Here is a 21,066-nt window from a genome sequence, read left to right as displayed (position 1 = left end):
TTGAGACCAGAGAAAAGTAAGGTGCTGTGGTCATCGATCTCTGCTCAGCTTATAGCATTGTCTGACACTGTGAACTGCTCCAAAAGCTACAGAATTGTCTCCAGGATCACCATGTGATAAGAGTAATGGAAGAAACTCTCACCAACTTCTGTTTCTATGTATTAGAGCAGTGTATCGCAAACTGTGTGCCTGTGTGAGGAGGAGAGGCACCGGCACTGACCGACTGCCTACAGGGCATGCCTCTCGTGGCTAGAGGCATGACCTGTAGGCAATCAGCTGGCACCTGCACCTCTCCTTCTCTCCAGCCTTTTTCCCTGCTGGCACCCCCCACTGGCAGGCATCTCAGGGCCCCTCTTGAGGGCCTTCACGGATGCACGGACATCGACGTGATGACATCACGCTTGTGCGTGACATCGCGGCGACATCCGTACACTTCTGGATGCCTCGAGCCACTGCTACTACATTTAGTGTGCCGTGGCATGAGAAAGTTTGCAGGACCCTATTAGAGGGAAGAACATCAGGTCGGGCCCTTAAAAAATTGTCTCCCCTTCCCTCCCCAGGATCAGTGTTTGGTTTCTCCTCTTTTCAACCTTTATCTTGCTCCTCTTCTACATATTCTGTATTCTGATAATTTGGCTGCTGCATAACAGCAGCTCTTTGGAGAATTTACAATATTCTGTAGAGAGAAACGTTGAGACGATTATCTGGTCACCTGTGATAGGACTAAAATATAATATGGGCCTAGAGAGCAGCAGAATTAACGGCAGCATGGCATACTCTGAACAGCCAAAATGATGGATTCATCCAGTTTTGAATATCAGACACCTAACCTAGCCTTACTGGGTCAGACCATTGGTCCATCAAGCCCAGTAGCCCGTTCTCGGTGGCCAATCCAGGTCACTAGTACCTAGCAATATTCTAGAATCCCAAAGAGTAACAAAAGATTCCGGAACCCCAAAGAGTAGCAACATTTTATTTATTTATTTATTCAATTTTCTATACCGTTCTCCCAGGGGAGCTCAGAACGGTTTACATGCATTTATTCAGGTACTCAAGTACGTTTTCCTGTCCATCCCGGTGGGCTTACAATCTATCTAATATACCTGGGGCAATGGGGGGATTAAGTGACTTGCCTAGTGTCACAAGGAGCAGCGTGGGTTTGAACCCACAATCTCAGGGTGCTGAGGCTGTAGCTTTAACCATTGCACCGCACTCTCCCCCCATGCTTCCGATCCAAGTCAAGCAGTGGTTTCCCCCATGTCTTTCTCAATAACAGACTATGGACTTTTCCTCCAGGAACTTGTCCAAACCTTTCTTAAAACCATCCAGTCTGCATATTCACAGCATCCAGTATTTCCTCCCCTCCCAGGGAAATCCCATGTGTCTGTCTGATTTATTCTGTCTGTTTTCTTTTTTCTTTTCCAAATCTTTATTCATTTTAACATATACATCAAGTGTACATTAAAATATGAACATAACATATTACATTATCACTTGATAATTCCATAACAATATATAACTAAAAGATTTATATCCCACCCCATCTCATATCTATACATGAATAATATAATTCCTATGTATATTAATCAATTAAATTATGCACATATATATTAAATTATCATAATCCCCCCATCCCCCCACCCTCCCATTCTTTCAATTATCATATAAGGAAAAAGAATAATAAATTAACATTAATCATTATGATAATTTATTATTGGCCTCCACACATCTTTAAATCTATTAAAATGACCATTTTGTATTGCAAGTAAACGTTCCATTTTGTACAGATGACACACTGAGTTCCACCAGAAGCTGTAATTTAGTCTAGAACAATTTTTCCAATTCAATGTTATTTGTTGTATCCCTACTCCTGTAAGGATCATCAAAAGCTTATTATTTACTGCAGATATTTGGCTTTTATTTCTCATACACATTCCAAATATAACTGTATCATATGACAATGCCACATGATTTTCCATAAAGAGGTTAACTTGATCCCATATTGATAACCAAAATGCCTGAATATATGGACAATAAAATAAAAGATGATCCAGAGTTCCAACTTCAATTTTACAATGCCAGCACCTATTAGACTTAGAGCAATCTAATTTTTGTAATCTAGTAGAGGTCCAGAATGCTCTATGCAACAAAAAAAACCATGCTTGTCTAATAGATGCCAACGTCGTACCTTTAATTCTCCAAGACCAAATACGTGGCCATTGAGATGCATTAATCTGATGCTTAATCTCAATGCTCCAAATATCCCTTAATCCATTTTTAGGTTTCTTATTCAAATAATTAGATAAAATTTTATACCACTTGGCGGCCTGGTGTCCCAGAAAATCTGCCTGAAAACATAGGGAACCCTACCTGAATAGCCTGCTTCAACTGCAACCATTTATAACTTTGTTTTTTATTTAGACCATATTTATGTTGCAATTGTGAAAAATCAAGCAGTTTACCATTTTGAATAACTTCATTTAAGGATCTTATACCTGCTTTAATCCAATCTTTCCAGACAATCTTAAACCCACCTATTTGTATCTTGGAGTTTACCCAAATAGATTGATGAGTAGATTTTCCAATAGACTCAGGAGTTAATTTGTCCACACATCTTAATGTTTTCCAGGTATCCATTAATACTTGATTGTCTTTACGTATTCTAGGCATCTTTATACTGAGCAGAAGATCAAGTCTAAGTGGAAATATAAGCGACCTCTCAACCCATAACTAGTCTGGCAGTTGTTCCAAAAGCTCTGGGAGGACCCAATACATACCTTGACGCATGATATAGGATTGGTGATAACTATAAAATTGGGAAAATTTACCCCACCCTCCCTAATTGGCCTTTGCAAAGACACTAGAGCAATTCTTGCAATTTTACCCAGCCAAATAAATTTAACCAGAATACTATTTAACTTTTTATAGAAAGACCCCTGAAAAAACACTGGTATCATGCCCAATTGGTAACAAACCACAGGCAGAATCATCATTTTAACAGTTTGAACTCTTCCCCACCACAATAAATGCAAAGGATTCCATTGCTCACACAACTCTGTTACTTTTTGTAATACAAATTTTTCATTTACTTTCATTGTCTCTTCGAGTATATCTTTCAACCAAATACCTAAGTATTTTATTCCATCCTCTTTCCAAATAAAAGGGAAAGAATCAAATATACCTTTTGTACAATATACATTTAAAGGTAAAATTTCTGATTTAGTCCAATTTATTTTGTATCCTGAGAATTTTCCAAATGTATCAATTACTTCAAGCAGACATGGAATTGTTGTTTCCGGATTTCTCAAATGAAGCAATATATCATCCGCATAAGCGGATACTTTATAATCCACTCCAGCACATGGAATACCTTGTATGTCCTTTGCCTGTCGAATAGCTAATAACAAGGGTTCAAGTACTATATCAAACAGCAAAGGAGATAATGGACAACCCTGCCTAACTCCCCTTTGCAATTTAAAAGCATCCGAAAAATTATTATTTATATATAAACGAGCAATCGGGGAGTTATACAGTGTTTGAATCATTTGTATAAATCCAGATCCAATACCAAACCATTTCATAGCTTGATACATGAATTTCCACTCTACACGATCAAAAGCTTTCTCAGCATCTAATGATACTGAAAAAGCCGGATCATTAATTTGTTTTGTTAAATAATACATCTGAAATGCCAGTCTAGTATTATTGGAAGAGTGTCTTTGAGCAACAAATCCAGTTTGATGCATACCTATTATATGCGGAAGAGCTTTAGCCAATCTTAAAGCTAAAATTTTAGCTAATAATTTACCATCTACATTTATTAAAGAAATAGGCCTGTAATTTGAAACCAATGTTGGATCTTTATTTGGCTTTGGCAAAACAATAGTTAAAGATTCTGCCATAGTACCTGATATACAACCTTTATTCAGTTGATCCTGATATAATTTTAACAAATAGGGTAAAAGGGAAATTTGAAATTCTTTATAAAACTCTACCGTAAATCCATCCCCACCTGGAGCGGTCCCAACTCAAAGAGATTTCAATGCTGTTTGTAACTCTTTTAGCGATATAGGTTCATCTAAACTTCTTTTTACATGATCAGGAACCTTAGGACCTTCAATTAAACTCAAAAAATACAACCCATCTTTCTCTTTATTTGCATAAGACTCAGAAAAATAAAGGGACTGATAATATTTCAAAAATTGTTTTAATATATTTCCAATCTGAGACTGAGAATTCCCTAAATCATCTTTAATTATGCCAATTTTCTATTTCCTTTTCTTTGCTTTTAAATAATTTGCCAATAATCTTCCAGCCTTATTTGAACTACTTGAATGCTTGCTGAGCAAAAATATCCTTCTTTACTAACCTAGAGGAAACCTCATTATATTCACATTTTTTTTTAAACAATATTTGAAATGCAACCTGTTCCCACTTGTTAACCACTTGTAATTCTAAATTTTTAATCTCTTTTTCCAAGCTTACAAACTGCTTTCTTAACTGTTTCTTATTATATGCAGAATATGTAATAATTTGTCCTCTCATAGTTGCTTTGAAAGCATCCCACAAAATTTCAATCGATATTTCCTCTAAATCATTAAGTGTAAAATATTCCTTCATTTTGAACTGAAAATCTGTACAGAATTTAGAATCAGCAAGCAATGCATTATCAAACCTCCATACAGGTTGGAATTATCTTGATCTACTAAATTCACTTCTATCCATACACCACCATGATCTGATATTACTATTGGTTCTATGGCAGCTTTTCCAACTTGCTGCAACATCTGATTTGAAACAAAAATATACCTGAAAATGATTGATGAACATGTGAACAAAATGTAAATTCCCGATCATTAAAATGAAGAATACTCCATATATCTTTTAAATTATATGATTGTATTAAATTTTCTAAACCCATTGATTTCATAATTCTACTAGGTTTTTTATCCATTATTGGATCTATAACAGCATTGAAATCCCCTGCCACCACTAAATTAGTAATAGTATTAAATACCAGTGGGGAGAGAGCAAATGACTTTTTGAAGTTTTACAAACGATCACCTCTTGGACAGATACGTTTAACAGTGTGTAGCATTGTAGCATTGGGTCTCAAGCAGAATTTTCGAAACGGGGCCGCGTTGAGACCCCCAAGAGCCCTTACTACAAACTTTAAAGTTGGTACAGATAAGTGAATGGTATCATCGTTCCAAGCAAGAGTTGTGCATAATTGTTTTGAACTTTTTAGTCAATCTAACAGAGTCTATTTAAACAATACTAGTTTTTACCAGTGGTCAGAAAGTGATGTTCTACAAAGCAAATGCAATGATTGGACGGTAAACTCTTGCCTCAAGGGGAGGTATCCACCTCCCTTTCAGAGTTTCACTTTTCTGAGCGTTTTTAGGAGTCATTTGCTCTCTCCCCACTGGTATTTAATACTATTACAGTCAGTCTCTCATTCATCAACATAATTCCTTTTCTGACTGGTATTTATATTGAGTCCCTGTATGCCTTTTTAACGGAGTTGTACCACTAAATTAGTAGCAGCCAGTGGTAATACTAATTGTTGTAGAGATTTAAAGAATTCACTTTGATTCGAATTAGGGGCATATATATTTAATAACGCCATTGTAGTATTACCCATGCTCATGTCAACAAGTACCCACCTTCCTAGAGGATCTGCCTTAACCATATTAAATGTTGCCGAACATTTTTTGTTAACCAAGATTGCTACTCCTGCCTTTTTTTTTTTTAATCGCTGGTGCATATAGACATTGTTTTATCCAATTATTTGACAGCTTCATGGATTCTGACCCAGACAAATGTGTCTCCTGTAAAAAACAAATATCTATATTCTGTTGCTTAAGATATGACAATACCTTTTTCCTTTTTATTTGGTGATTGAGGCCATTTTCGTTCAAGGAGAAAATTTTAAAACCCATTATATAACTGAAATTTATTATACAAATATATCCATCTCAAAAATAGAATATAAACTTTTTCCTTATACCAAAAACTTAAGCACACCCTTAAACCCTCATTCCTAAACCCTCCCCATATCCCCTCCCTTATTCCCACCCCTTCCCTCCCCAAAATAAATGCAAACTTCGAAACGCCCATAGTGGCCAAGCAAAAGAAAAACTCCCCACAGGCAAATTAAACCCATTCAATCATTAACTTAAGACCTTAATAATAAAAAGAGAATCATCTTAAGCAAAGGAGTAAAATTACATAATATTCCAAATCTCATTTTCGTAATATTTATTGTCGCCCATATCATTAATTTTTTTTTTTCCCAATCCAAAATCAAACCCATTCTGTATATTAATTATATTCAACTTCTATCTTATTGAAACCAAGACATTTTTAGTCTTTAAATACTTCCGTTCTATAATATTATTGTACCTTACCATAAAATAAAAATATTGGTATTTACTTCTTCTCTAAGTTTCTTTAAAACTTAAAAATTCTTAAACCATATAAGAAATACTTCAATTTAATCATATATGTTAATCTCGTATAAGTATCTAATTGTATTCTATTATATGCCTTATGCATTATATAATATTTCTCTATTTACCCCATGTATCTCTGAACATTCTCTAGTACATCCTAAAAGAATATATTAAACCTTTCAATTTAATTTAATATATAGCACAAAATCTTAATTCCTTTTCTAGGCATTCACACCATTCACATTATCCACTCACACTTAATATTACATTATTTATTAATTCATATCCCAAATGTAATAACTTAATAATTAAATTTTCATTTTATAATATTAATATGTCATCTAAACTCCCTTATATATTAAAATCTTCATATGTTAAATACTCGGAGAGTAAATCCTATTTTATAATCTCTATATTGACCATAAAATCCCTGTATCCTATATAATCAATATCTACTTTTGTATCCAAAAACTCCATTAGTGTATGGCTTTTAATACTCTATTACATATTATTGTCCCACCCAAAATAATCTGTCCAATTTTCTTCCAAAAGCCGTCTTCCATGTTAATCCTCTTCTTTTCTTCTAACTTCTGTTTTTCATTGTTGATTTCATTTAAACATATGACAACTTTCAAAGAGCAGGTCGTATCGTACAGACTCACACTCTTTCTAAATTTCATTTTGCCATATTCATCAAACCTACTCAACAACATTTAGAGTCTTTCCCCCCCCCCCCCAATTTCCTTTCTTCATTAAGAGCTGTATATATGTTTGTGCTCTTTGCTTAAAAGAATGTCCTGGGGTTACATTCTAACTTACTTTACTATGGTAACATATGTTGTTGTGCAGAGTTACGAAACCGCACTGATTTCAGTCTGAACTGTACAGTGTGCAATTCTACAGTTTTATTTATGGCATCAATGAAAGGCAAGTTCTATAACACCAGCTGTATTCCTTTTGTTTAATCCTTTCCTTGTTTAAACATTAACAGAAGCCAAATTTCAATATTAAGAGCAAATGAGGCCACTAATATATTAATATAGGTAGCAGTAGGTCCACATCCAGATGATAAAGACATCAGACAGCACTCCAAAACCAGTTGCTGCATGAAAGTGGTTGCCATCGACAAAAGCTCATTTTCATTTTATATCTCAGCTTCACTCATTGTAGTACACAGCGCCCCCTTCTCTTCAGGCAAAACCATGTTATTGCAATCCTTAGAATGTCCAGGTTTTTTTTTTTGTTTTTTTTAAAGTCATTTGAACAATTAACTGACTTTCTGAATATTATAACAAATCTTTTCTTCTCTCTTCAGCATCATTAAAAAAAATAAAATATCAGTATTCTTAAAATAAAATATGTTCAACAGATAACATATATCCTCCTCTTTACATTTCCTTTATGTGTTCATTGGCACTTCACATTTTTCTATAAATTCTTTTAATTTACTGGCCTCTTCAAAACTATAAGTTTTATTTTCATACGTAACTTTCATGACTGCTGGGTATATTAACCCATATCTCGCACCCAAAGCTTTTAACTGCGGACGCATTTCCAGTAACAGCTTTCTTTTTTGAGCTGTCACTCTTGCAAAATCAGGCACTATTGATAATTTTGAGTCCTGACACTTTATATCTTTATTTTCCTTAGCCAACGCTAATATCTCAGCTACTTGCTGATATCTGAGCAACTTTATAATCATTGGCCTGGGTCCTTTTTGTGCAGTTAGCCTTTTTTGTTGGGATCCTATGTGCATGTTCCACTTCTAACTGAAATTTGCTTTTTATAGGTAGAATCTTCATTGAAAAGCTAGTCATGAATGTAACTGAATCATTTTTTTCTACCCCTTCAGGTAGACCAAGAATCCTTAAATTGCATCTCCTTTCGCGGTTCGACAAATCCTCCAAATCTCTCTTTAATATTTCAATTTCTTTCTGAGCCTTTTTAAACTGCCCTAATTCCAATTCAGTTATTTCCACCTTTTTCTCCAGAGTATTCATTTTTAAATCTACACTATCCATTCTGCTTTTTAACCCTGCTATCTCATCTTTAACTTCTTTTATATATCTTGAGTTCTCTAACACAATTTCTTGTACCTTTTGAATTTCCCACAAAAGATCTCTATTATCAACCTCCTCCACAGGCAAAGGAACTGATTGAGGGGAAGTCACTTCCAGTTTTGACCTTTTTCCTCCGCTTGATCCGCTTGCCATCGCACTTTTATTTTCTTTACCCGACCCCAATGCCATTATAACAATCTTAATGCTTCCTGTTTTTTAAATTCTCTTTATTATTTTCCCCTTAAAAGTTCAGTAAACTGCCTGCTTTCACAGAGCCGATCTCCTACACAGCCATCTTTCAGCACGTCGATGCCACGCCTCTGCCTGTTTTCTTGTGTACCACCAAGAACTTTGGATAATGCGGTATAGAAATAAATAATTGGAATTGGCTGGTGTTGAACCAGGTCTTTCCTTCTGTGAGAAGTAGTAGATTTGGCCTAAAACTCCAAATATGACTCTTAATTAGCACTCCAAGCTCTCTGAGGAAAAGGACCACCTTGAGCACAGCCGAGGTTCAGGAGACTTTACAAAGGCATCTTCTGCTTTCACTGTAGGCAAACAGATAACTTAGCTACAAAGCATATTTCATAGAAAGAGAATAAATTTCCACCACTGTCACTCAGACTGGCATTGGCATGAAGCAAAATAGATTCCTATCTAACCCCAGAATCAAGAATCACAGCTTTCTGCATTGTTTTGTAGATAGCTCTTATGGAGGTGAGTAGGCAGGAGCTGCTCATGTCTCAGTTAAGCTCTCTACCTGCTTATACATTTTTAACATTTGTAAAGCAAGTTTTTCACTGGCATCTAAAAATCACATACAAAGGGGCCATTTGAAGCTCTAATGGCATGTCACGCTGTTTCTGCTGTACACTGACTTGAGTGAATCTCTTCATAAAGGCAGTTAATTCGTCCCAATAAATAAATAAATACAATCATCATAGCTGATTTTTCTTTGAATAAAAGGGAAGTATAACTAAGTTTTCATGTTTATCCCTGGAAACAGGCTTTGTGAGGATAAGTCCTGATCTGTTATCGTGGATTAAACAAGACGGTGAGCCAAATATCCAGGACCCCCAGGAATCAGGAGAGAGAGAAGTTAGACATTCATACACGGGTGAGTAACAAATACTCTACAGAATGATATGGGCTATAGTAATAATAACTACTCTATAGTATAAGGAGGTCTTAGAGTACAGCTGAGTAATAATAGCTGTAGAAAGTAAGATGTAAAACAAATTACAGTGCTCTCCTGGTCATTCGCGGTTGGTGATTCATGGTCCCAGTCATTTGTGGTATTTTCTGACCGCGAATGACCAAGCAGGAGAGGTCAGCCGGAGAGGCAGGAGAGAGTAGCTGGAGCGCCGGCGAGTGAAGGAAATCACTTGCGGTATGCCTCTTCCTGCACTAAAGTCGGGTCTCACCAATCAGGAGCTGCGTGTCATAATTGCGTGTCAAAGCAGCTCCTGATTGGTGAAGCCCGACTTTGGTGCAGGAAGAGGCAGTCGGAGCATACCGCGAGTGATTTCCTTCACTCGCCGGCGCTCCGGCTGCCCTCTCCTGTCTCCCCCGCTGAAAACCGTATTCGCAGTTTTTCAAGATTTGCGGGGGTTCCTGGAATGGAACACCCACGAATATCGGGGAGTACTGGGTACTTATCTGTACGGAGAGCAGTATACAAGTCCTCCGAAATGGATGATGTCATCTGATGGAGTCCAGCATTGGAAAAAGTTTACAAAGCTACAGAAGTTTGTAGAACTTTTGTGAGCTGCAGACCTTGAATCTCTAATTCTTCCCATTCTGTATCTTCACGGTTGATCATCTCAGTCCTGTCTCCTGCTTAACAGAGAAAGCAGCTCCCAGGGAAGGTGAGTGGGGCTTGTGAGAAATGATATCCTGCTGAACAGGCAGAATGCATAGGTGATTCTAGACCAGTGTTTCTCAACTCAGGTTTTTAGGATATCCATAATGAATATGCATGAAAGAAGTTTACATATAATGGAGGTAGTATATGCAAATCAAGTTTATGCATATTCATTGTGGATATCTTGAAAACCTGACTGGCAAAGGGGTAGTCCAGGACCGAGTTGAGAAAAACTGGCTGCATGCCATATGCAGAAGGAATCCACTTTGGATTTTTTTCTGTGACTCTGCTCTACTTCACTGTGCTCTCTAGCTCCACCTCTAGTTTTTCCCTTCTGCACGCGTGCCTGCAAGAGTGCGCTTGTTTTGCTCTCTCCTTTTATTATTTAATTTGGTGGTTTATTCATCCCTTTTTCGGGATTTCTGCTCCTGCTAAGTGGGAATACCTAGCTACAGGGATTCTGCTTTTCAGCTATTATCGTGTGGAGGGACCCAGGGTTCAGCGTACATTATAAATACCTGATAATATGAAAATCAGTAATGTATATTATATTGTTTAAATAAGAGGGTTTTAAGATCTTTTTGAAATTGATAGTAAGTAAGAAATGGAGAAACAAGAAGATTCCAACATGAATTCATTAATCCTGCTTGGAATGCTAAGGTCCTATCCAAACATTTTTTGTAACGACATGCATTTGCTGAAGGAAAATAAAACCAACCAGATCTACGAATATTTTTCTTAGAAATGAAAAACCTAAAATGAGAAACAAGGTAAGCCGGTGCTAAGCCAAATAAAACTTTAAAACAAATGCATCCAAATTTAAATAACACCCTAGCCAAATATTTTGTATAATCGCTTAGTATTACGATAGGTGATATATCAGATAACCATTAAACTTGAAACGTGAAATATATCGGCTCTCAGATATGTTTTTCGACAATATAAAGGCAAAGCGAAGTACTATGAAAACAAATCAACCAAACTTCACCAAGGTGGGCTTTTACAGAGGTGGGCTTCTAGAAGAAAGTCACTAAGCGAGAAAAACTCAAAGGCCCTTTGTTTTCTCTAGTAGAATTGAATAAAAATACAGAATTGTACAGAAATTCTGGATAATTATTGGCAAAAATATCTTATGCAGTTCATTGAACTTTTTATATAAAGCTTTAAAACTTTAGCTATTTCTTAATTCTTTTTTGAACCTCGGGAAGCTAAGCTAAAGCTAAGTATATAAGTTTAAAGCTTTATATAAAAAGTTCAATGAATTGCACAAGATATAGAGTATAGAGCACAAGCATTTAAAAAAAGCTAAGGTCTGATGATGAATAAAAGCCAGAAAAGAAAAAAAGCCTTCAAATAATTTGGCTGGTGGTTGGCTGGAACTGAAGACCATAGAGGTAGTACAGTAACTCATTACAGAAAAAAAGATTGCTAAAAAATTAGGCACTTTGAAGTTCATTAAAAGCCATTGTGGATTGATGGTGTATATTACATGGACATCGTCATAAACAGAATTGGGCTATTTTAACATATCTATTTGGAAATAAGGCACACTGTTGTGAAAAAAAGGGGCCCTATTTCTGATGGTGCTCCAGTGGGTCACATGTGTGCAGTGTTTGCAAAGGGGACACACTATTACTACCATCGCCGACAAACTGAACACATTATTTGCGGCTGTATTTACCGAAAAGGATATATCTAATATACCAGAAGCCAACAGGAAATGAAGACGGAAACTGTCAGGGTCGGCGATCAGTCTAGAAGAGGTATGCAGGCAGATTGATAGGCTTAAAAACGATAAATCCCCGGGACTGGACGGCATCCAACCGAGGGTAATCAAGAAACTGAAAGGGGCTATAGCTGAACTGTCGATCAAATCAGGAAGGATTCCGGAATACTGGAAAGTAGCAAATGTTACGCTGATCTTCAAGAAAGGTTCGAGGGGAGATCTGGGAAACTACAGACCAGTGAGTCTGACTTCGTACTGGAAAATATGGTAGAGGCGCTGATAAAGGACCACATCATTGATCACCTTGACGGACACAAACTGATGATGACCAGCCAGCACGGCTTCAGCAAAGGAGGATCTTGCTTGGCAAACTTACTGCACTTCTTCGAGGGAGTAAACAGGCAGATAGACAAGGGTGACCCGGTCATTATATATCTAGATTTTCAGAAGGCGTTCGACAAGGTCCTGCATAAACGTCTACTTCAAAAAATTGTGAACCATGGAATCGAGGGTGATATATTCATGTGGATTAAAAACTGGTTGGTGGATAGAAAACAGAGTGGGGGTAAATGGACAATACTCGAACTGGAGAAGAGTCACGAGTGGAGTGCCACAGGGTTCATTGCTCGGGCCCGTGCTCTTAAACATATTTATAAATGACCGGGAAATTGGTGCGACGAGTGAAGTGATTAAATTTGCGGATGATTCAGAGTTATTCAGAGTAGTGAGGTCACAGAAAGATTGCTAAGACCTACAACAAGACATAAACACACTTGAGGAATGGGCCACGAAATGGCAAATGAGGTTCAACATGGATAAGTGCAAGGTGATGCATGTCGGTAACAAAAATCCTATGCACAAATACAGGATGTTGTACTCGGAGAGAGCCCCCAGGAAAGGTACTTGGGAGTGCTTGTAGACAAGTCAATGAAGCTATCCGCACAATGCACAGCGGTGGCGAAAACGGCAAACAGAATGCTAGGAATGATCAAGAAGGGGATCACAAAAAGATCTGAGAAGGTTATCATGCCGCTGTACCAGCCTTGTGTGTTGCTATGCTGCGAGAGAACGGAAGAGGAGGCAGCCGCGTCAGCCGGCAGTTCTAGAAAGAAGCAGTGGGAACCAGGCAGCCTGCAAGCCGTGGGGGGCAGCAGGGAGGAGGAAGTGGAACAGGGCCTGCCTGGGGGTGAGTAGGAAGAGGCCGGGGCCTGCCTGCTGCCCTCCTGGGGGGTAGATAGGGAGGAGGGACAGGCTGGGGCCTGCCTGCCTACCTGCCCTCCCTGCGAAATTAAAAATAGGGAAGAAGGAGGGAGAGACTGGGGCTTTCCTGCTGCCTGCCTGGGGGGATGCCTGGGAGGGGGGGAGGGTTGCCTGCCTACCTATCTACCCGCCCGCCCTGTTCCGTCCCTACGTGCCTGCCAGCCACTAGGCCTGCCCTGTCCCGGCCGACCACTAGAGGAGGAACAGGGTAAAGAGCCTGGCCGGAATGGGGGACAATGTATAGAGCTTGGCGAGGAGTGTGGGGTTGGTTGCAGGGCCTGGCAGGGAGAATTTGGTTCAGAATGTTTTTTTTCTTGTTTTCCTCCTCTAAATTTAGGGTGCATCTTATGGTCAGGTGCATCTAATGGAGCGAAAAATACGGTACTTTCATAAGTCTACAGCTAAGGGAGAACTATCCTTATGGGCGGAACGAGGTTTCCTTGTGAGCTTGGAATAAAGAGCAAAAAGTTTACTTGAAAGATTTTGAGATAGATTGAGTTGTTTAGAAAAAGTCTTTTTTAGCTTTATCTAATTCCATCACATAAACGTTATATTGCAGTGTTATATTTGTGCCAGGGTCGTTCATATTTACAGATCTGTGATTTAAGCATCTGAAGGTCTCGATGATACCAAGGACTAGCTCACCAAGAGGTGGAAACATATTTAAAGGGGTGCTATCCCATCCAGAAAATTAGTTAAGGAAGTGTTTCGAGTAGAAGCTTGGTCCTCTGGGAAAGGGATCATCTATCATAGGCAAAATCGAGAACCAGAAAGTGATCAGACCAGGGTATTGGGAAGGATAAGTGAAATTTTGATCATTTATGGGAGATCACTGAATCTAAGGTGTGACCCGCCTGATGAGTTGAAAAAGGCGTGAATTGTTGTAAGCCTAAGTCAGATAAGAATGTGAGGAAGTTGGAGGTCTTAAGATGTGATGCTGGGTCCACATGAATATTAAAGTCACCTACGTAGAATCATAAGAGATGGGAATCTAGTGATCGTATCTGCAATGGCTTTGGTGAACCTTATCCCATTCGGATGCACAGAGAGGAGGGCAATAAAGTAATTATAGGTGGCTGGGTGAGAAGAAAATTCCAGTAGTAAAGCTTCTGAATAAAGTACAGAGTTAACAGATAGCTCCTTTGCCTGAGACTTGGGTGAAATTACAATTGCCAGTCCCCAAACCTGAGAGGCAGCATTGTAATAATAGGCTCAGCACCTCCTCTCTCGGACGCAGTCAAGTCTCCGTGAGGCATAAGACAACTAAATGTTGGAGCTCTTATTAGATCTTTAATAAGGTCCGCTTAGAAGTCATGGTCTGAGATTGGGTGTTGTAGAGTTCACCCCAAGGAGCAAAACCTGATTCAGTTTTAGAATCACTCTTTGGCGAGTAGAGATGACATGTTTGGGTCACATGACTTGCACTCGGGGAAAGTTCGTTCAGCAGTATTGACTGAAAAAGAGGAGCAGAGCAGCAATCACTAGTAAATGGTCCATCATACAAGCAGTAGTAGTAGCACGATCCAGTCAGTGGTGGAGTCAGGTCAGACCCTGAAATTATGCGAATGTACAGTGGGGACATTCAGGCCCTTGCCTCTGTTTTAAAGTTTTCTACGGTCTAACCCCTAAATACATCACTGACCTATTCTCCTTCTCAGCCAACAAACACAAGAGAAGCTCCCACTCGCACTTCGTTTCTCCCCCGGTTAGAGGATGCAAACTAAAAAAACACCATGAGCATCTTCTCTCACATCAGGCTGCTCTATGGGGTAAAGACCTAGAACAACTCCTATTGCCCACCACTTATGAGGTATTCAGGAAACGCCTCAAAACTCACCTATTCCTGAAATACCTAGACAGCTGACCCACTTCCCTCCTTCCCCTCTCTTGCCCTTTCTCCCCATTGTTCCCACATCCCTTAAGTTAACTCAACTTGTACGTCAACTCAACTTGTATTCCACTAATCTTCTATAAACCGCATAGAACTTAACGGTATTGCGGTATATAAACTGTTATTATTATTATTATTATTAATCAACCAATTGAGATGCACGTTTCTTTAAAAAATGCTCCTCAGGCAGACCGCCTATATTGAAGGCGCCTCTGGGAGCCTAGGGAGTCCCGCAAGACGCCTAAGCTCACCTAAGGACTTTAGGCGAACCTAGGCGGCCCTATGCGTCTCCCTAGTAGAGGAAGAGACGCTTAAAATGTAGGCCAGCAAAATGCTGGCCTACATTGTAAGTAAACGCAGCCGCTATACTTATTGGGGCAAGGGATCTCTCTGCCGTGATAAGTATAGCGGCCGCCTGTCCGATTGTCGGCAGGAGGGTGCCAAATCCCTCCTGCCGGAAGATGCCCACCCCCCCGACACTACCGATCACCGACAGGAGGGTGCCAAATCCCTCCTGCCGGAAGATGCCCCCCCCCCACGCTAACAGCCACCAATGACCACCCCTAACTTCCCTCCCAACTAACCTCCCCCCCAAACTAACCTTTAATTGTTGGCCGGCCGGGTCTTGGTACCATCCAGCCGGCAGGCCCGCCTTGTCGAAATGAGGCAGACCCGCCCCTTCCCGGTCCATCCCGCAAAGCCTAAGGCCTAATTGGCCCAGGCTCTAGAAGCCTGTTACCAATCAGGCCTTAGGCATAGCGGGTCCGCCCATCCCCACTAAGCCTAAGGCCTGATTGGCCCAGGCGCCTAGAGCCTGGGCCAATCAGGCCTTAGGCTTCGTGTGATGGGCCGGGAAGGGCCGGGCCCACCTCATTTTGACGAGGCGGGCCTGCCGGCTGGATGGTACCAAGACCCGGCCAGCCGGCCAACAATTAAAGGTTAGTTTGGGGGGGAGGTTAGTTGTGGGGAAGTTAGGGGTGGTCATTGGTGGCTGTTAGCGCGGGGGGAGGGCCGTTAGTGCAGGGGGAGGGGTGTCCGGAGGGAGGGCGTCTTCCGGCAGGAGGGATTAGGCACCCTCCTTCTGGTGATCAGTAGTGTTGGGGGGGGTATCTTCTAGCAGGAGGGGATGGGCACCCTCCTGCCGGCAATTGGACAGGCGGCCACTATACTTATCGCGTCAGGGAGATCCCTTGCCGCGATAACTGTAGTGATTGCGTCTACTCTAACCCGATTCTGTAACCGGCATCTGTAACATGGACGCTGGTTACAGAATCGGAGTTAGTGTAGGCCCGATTCTGTATTGTCGCCCCTCCTGGGCCATCCTATACAGAATCTGGCCCTCAATGCCAGTAGCCACATAGCTAACTAGACAAGTAAGACCGCTTAAATACCAGTCCTGTGTCCAGTTAGCTATGTGGGAACTGCACTGAATACCAACTGTAACCACATAGCTTCCAGCCATCACTGATGAACCAGATTTTTAATGCCAGTGGCCAGATATGTGATCAGTTTTATAGAAAATGCTCAGTGCCCCCATCTGAATATTGACCCATAACACTTCACCAATTGATACAAGAAGGAATAAAACTAATTACTTATAAAATCTTTACATAACAATGCACAAAATAATTCAAATGGGAGAGAAACATTCTACATCTTTATATTATGATAAAACTTTTTTTTATCATCAAACAGGTTTAAAATGTCTTCAGAGAATCCATGAAAGTGGGAGACCATTTGCAGAATGTGGCAAAGGTTTTAATCAGCAATCAGATTTTAAAAAGCACAAAAGGATTCATACTGGAGAGAAACCATATAACTGTTCAGAATGTGGTAAAAGCTTTATTCAGCAATCAGATTTAAAAAGGCACAAGAGGATTCATACTGGAGAGAAACCATATAACTGTTCAGAATGTGGTAAAAGCTTTAATCAGCATTCAACTTTAAAAAAGCACAACAGGATTCATACTGGAGAAAAACCATATTCTTGTCTAGTATGTAGTAAAGGCTTTAATCAACAATCACATTTAAAAAAGCACAAGAGGATTCATACTGGAGAGAAACCATATACCTGTTCAGAATGTAGTAAAAGCTTTATTCAGCATTCAACTTTAAAAATTCATGAGAGGATTCATACTGGAGAGAAACTATATACCTGTCCAGAATGTGGCAAAAGTTTTAATCAGCAATCAGATTTAGAAAGGCACAAGAGGATTCATACCGGAGAGAAACCATATACCTGTTCAGACTGTGGTAAAAGCTTTAATCAGATTTCAACTTTAAAAAAGCACAACAGGATTCATACTGGAGAGAAACCATATTCTTGTCTAGTATGTAGTAAAAGCTTTAATCAGCAATCACATTTAAAAAAGCACAAAAGGATGCATACTGGAGAGAAACCATATACCTGTTCAGAATGTGGCAAAAGTTTTATTCACAAATCAGGTTTAAAAATGCACAAGAGGATTCATATTGGAGAGAAACCTGTCCAGAATGTGGCAAAACTTTTATTCACCAATCAGGTTTAAAAAAGTATGAGAGGATTCATACTGGAGAGAAACCATATACCTGTTCAGAATGTGGTAAAAACTTTACTCGGGATTCAACTTTAAAAATACACGAGAGCATTCATACTGGAAAGAAACCATATACCTGTCCAGGCAAAAGTTTTAATCAGCAATCGGATTTTAAAAAACACAAGAGGATTCATAATGGAGAGAAACCATATTTTTGTCTAATATGTAGTAAAGGCTTTAATCAACAATCACATTTAAAAAAGCACAAGAGGATTCATACTGGAGAGAAACCATATACCTGTTCAGAATATAGTAAAAGCTTTATTCAGCATTCAACTTTAAATATTCACGAGAGGATTCATACTGGAGAGAAACTATGTACCTGTTTAGAATGTGGTAAAAGTTTTAATCGAGATTCAACTTTAAAAATACACGAGAGCATTCATACTGGAAAGAAACCATATACCTGTCCAGAATGTGGCAAATGTTTTAATCAGCAATCGGATTTAAAAAAACACAAGAGGATTCATACTGGAGAGAAATATTGTTAAAAAATATTATAGAAACAATTTTATTGAGGATGACAACAGAACAACCAGTAAACCAAAGAAACATATGCTGATAACAGTACGAAACACACTCAGTGAAAAAGCCATCAAAGTCTTATCATCCAATTTCAAATGTAAGTTGTAACCCACTTCTACCCATCCCAGTGCCCCCTCCCGATGCTAATTCCACCGGACATCCCCATGCTGAACATGACGGACCCTGTAGCAGAGCCAACCCCTAATGTACTCCACAAAAAGAAGAGTCATATAAATCATTCCTACTCAACATAATCAACCCCTATCCCCCCACCCCATCCATCCCTCCATCAGTGTAGAGCTACCCATCTCCCACTAATCCACCCCTGTGGTAATTTGTGCATTATTATATAACAATGTTCCACCAACCCAATATCTATTTCTCCCATCATGTCTCCACAACCTGTGAGCCCAGTTCATTCAACAATTCTAGACCTCAAAGAGGCCTACACTCATATCTCCATACACCATGCTCACAGGAAGTTTCTGTGCTTGTGCGTAGCTCACCAACATTTTCACTAACAGAGTTCTATCATTGGCCTGGCTTCTTCTCCAAGAGTATTCACCAAGTGCCTAGTGATCGTGACAGCAACCCTGCGCATTCACGGGTTTCGAGTATTTCATTCAACAAAAAACTACGGCCTCTCGGGCTCAGGCTACTAACCTAGGGATCCCAGATCTCAAGGAACTGGATACGGCCCTTCCTGGAACCCTTTGCATCCAAAGCCTCCCATCCGACCAACTGATGAATATCCGCCCTCCAGCGCCAGTAGGACGGGGGCTCCATGGAGGTCCAACTCTTCAGGATACTGCTCCAGGCCAGTAAGCTCAGTATGCTACACAAATGTTTCCTACCTCCCGGCAAACCTGGATCTACCCCAGGGAGGTCCAGCACAAGTTGTTCAGGCTTTCCCGCAATATTAAGTCCCAATGTATGTCTGATATAACCTATGATCTCCGCAAATATCCTTGTATGTGTGTACACCACCAAAACATATGTGCCAAAGTTCCAGCAGCCTTCCCATATTTAATACACACTTTGCTATCAATCTCCCCCCCACACACACACACTATAGAATAACTGCTGTTGGGTGCAGTATGCCCGAGAGAGCACCCTAAAGTCACACTCCTGAAGGGACGCTGCTTTCGTTAGCTTGAGAATGTCCTTAATTTGTGCCTGCATATCCCAGGTGTCCTGCAATTGCAGTTCCTTCGCCCACCCTTTGCAATAAAAGTCCCACTGTTTGGCAGGGGTCAGAGTTGCTATTTCCTTATATATATTAGAGATTGAATTCTGCTCTCCCAGTCCCACTCTGAAAAACTCCCAGAGGAGAGCCCCCCACATGTGCACTTAAGGGAATCGGATCTAATGTTGCCCAGAAATCTGTTTCCCCCATTGCACTCCTGCTTTGCCTTACACACTGTCTGGGTCAACTAAATCTCCCTCATCCAATTTAGTCAGTCCCTCTCTCTCCCAGCGCTCAAACACCCTGTTCTTGTGCCCAGGAGGGAATAGCGAGTGTACTCTCAATGGTATTAAGTCGGTGACATTCGGATGCCCCTCCATCTTACTAATCAACCATCTCCACAATGCCACAGCTGATTGCAACACTAGACGATCTTTAAATCTCTGGGGCATCTGTAAAAGGGAGAAATAACTGTCTGGGGCATAATATAGACACAGGAGTGTACTGCTCTGTTTGTGCAAGCCAATTACATAAGTGTTTCAACAGACATGCATAATTATAATGCTGCATATTAGGCAGTCCCAACTCCCCATCATTTAAGACAGTCTCAATTTAGCTTTTTATACGCCCAAAAAAATTGTGCCAACATTCTATTCAGCGTGGCCACATCTCTCTTCAAGAGCTTAAGGGGAAGTATCTGCAGCAGATATAACCATTTTGGCATTATGAACATCTGATCCAGATTTACACGGCCAATTGGCGAGAGCACCCGCCAGTGGTCTTACATTTGTCCAGTCTGCCACAGCAGCCGGATCACGTTCATTATATAAGGCCATCACATCTATAGTCATCTGTACTCCCAAGTATCTAAAGGAGGCCGATGCCCATCGTAAAGGGAAGTCTGCCCCCTCCCCATCTGTCTCTTCATTCCACATCTGGGGGAAGTACCTCTGATTTAGACAAGTTGAGTCATAACCTCACATAATCCCTGAATTCCTTCACCACTTCCAAAAGCGCAGGCAGTGAGCGCTCTGGCTCTGAAAGGTGTGCCAAGAGGTCATTCGTGTAGGCTGACAGCTTAAACTGGCGCTTCCCCACCGGTATAACCACAATCATCGTTATCGATTCCACATCTCTAATAAACGGGTCCATTAGCGCAAATAAAAGACGTGACGGGGGGGGGGGCACCCCTGCCTTGTTTCCCAACAGTTGGAAAACGGCTGTAACTCCCGACCGCTGGCAATAACATTCGCTCTTGGAAATGCATAGAGGGCTCGCAGTCCCGAGAGGAACCTCCCGCCAATCCCATTCTCCTCCAACGGGAATACATGATGCAATGGTTATAGTACCAAGAAAATTGACCCTGGTCCCTCCACAGAATAGAAATGATTTAAAAAATAAAATAAACGTCCCACCGAACTCAGTCAAAGGCTTTATCCCAGGACAAGCAGGCAGCCTATTCTCACATGTGGGTGACGTCATCCACGGAGCCCGGATGTGGACAGCCTCGCAAGTAGACTTGC

The 21,066-nt window shown here is 40.3% G+C and overlaps 1 pseudogene; it reads left to right on the top strand.

Annotated features, from left to right (window-relative positions):
- LOC117354953 overlaps nt 1–21,066 on the top strand; it is a 329,542-nt pseudogene that overhangs the window by 104,682 nt on the left and 203,794 nt on the right.

This window comes from Geotrypetes seraphini, chromosome 2, assembly GCF_902459505.1.
Source record: "Geotrypetes seraphini chromosome 2, aGeoSer1.1, whole genome shotgun sequence".
NCBI lineage: Eukaryota > Metazoa > Chordata > Amphibia > Gymnophiona > Dermophiidae > Geotrypetes > Geotrypetes seraphini.
Note: the sequence above shows the minus strand (reverse complement) of the source record. Positions and strands in the feature narration are given on the sequence as shown.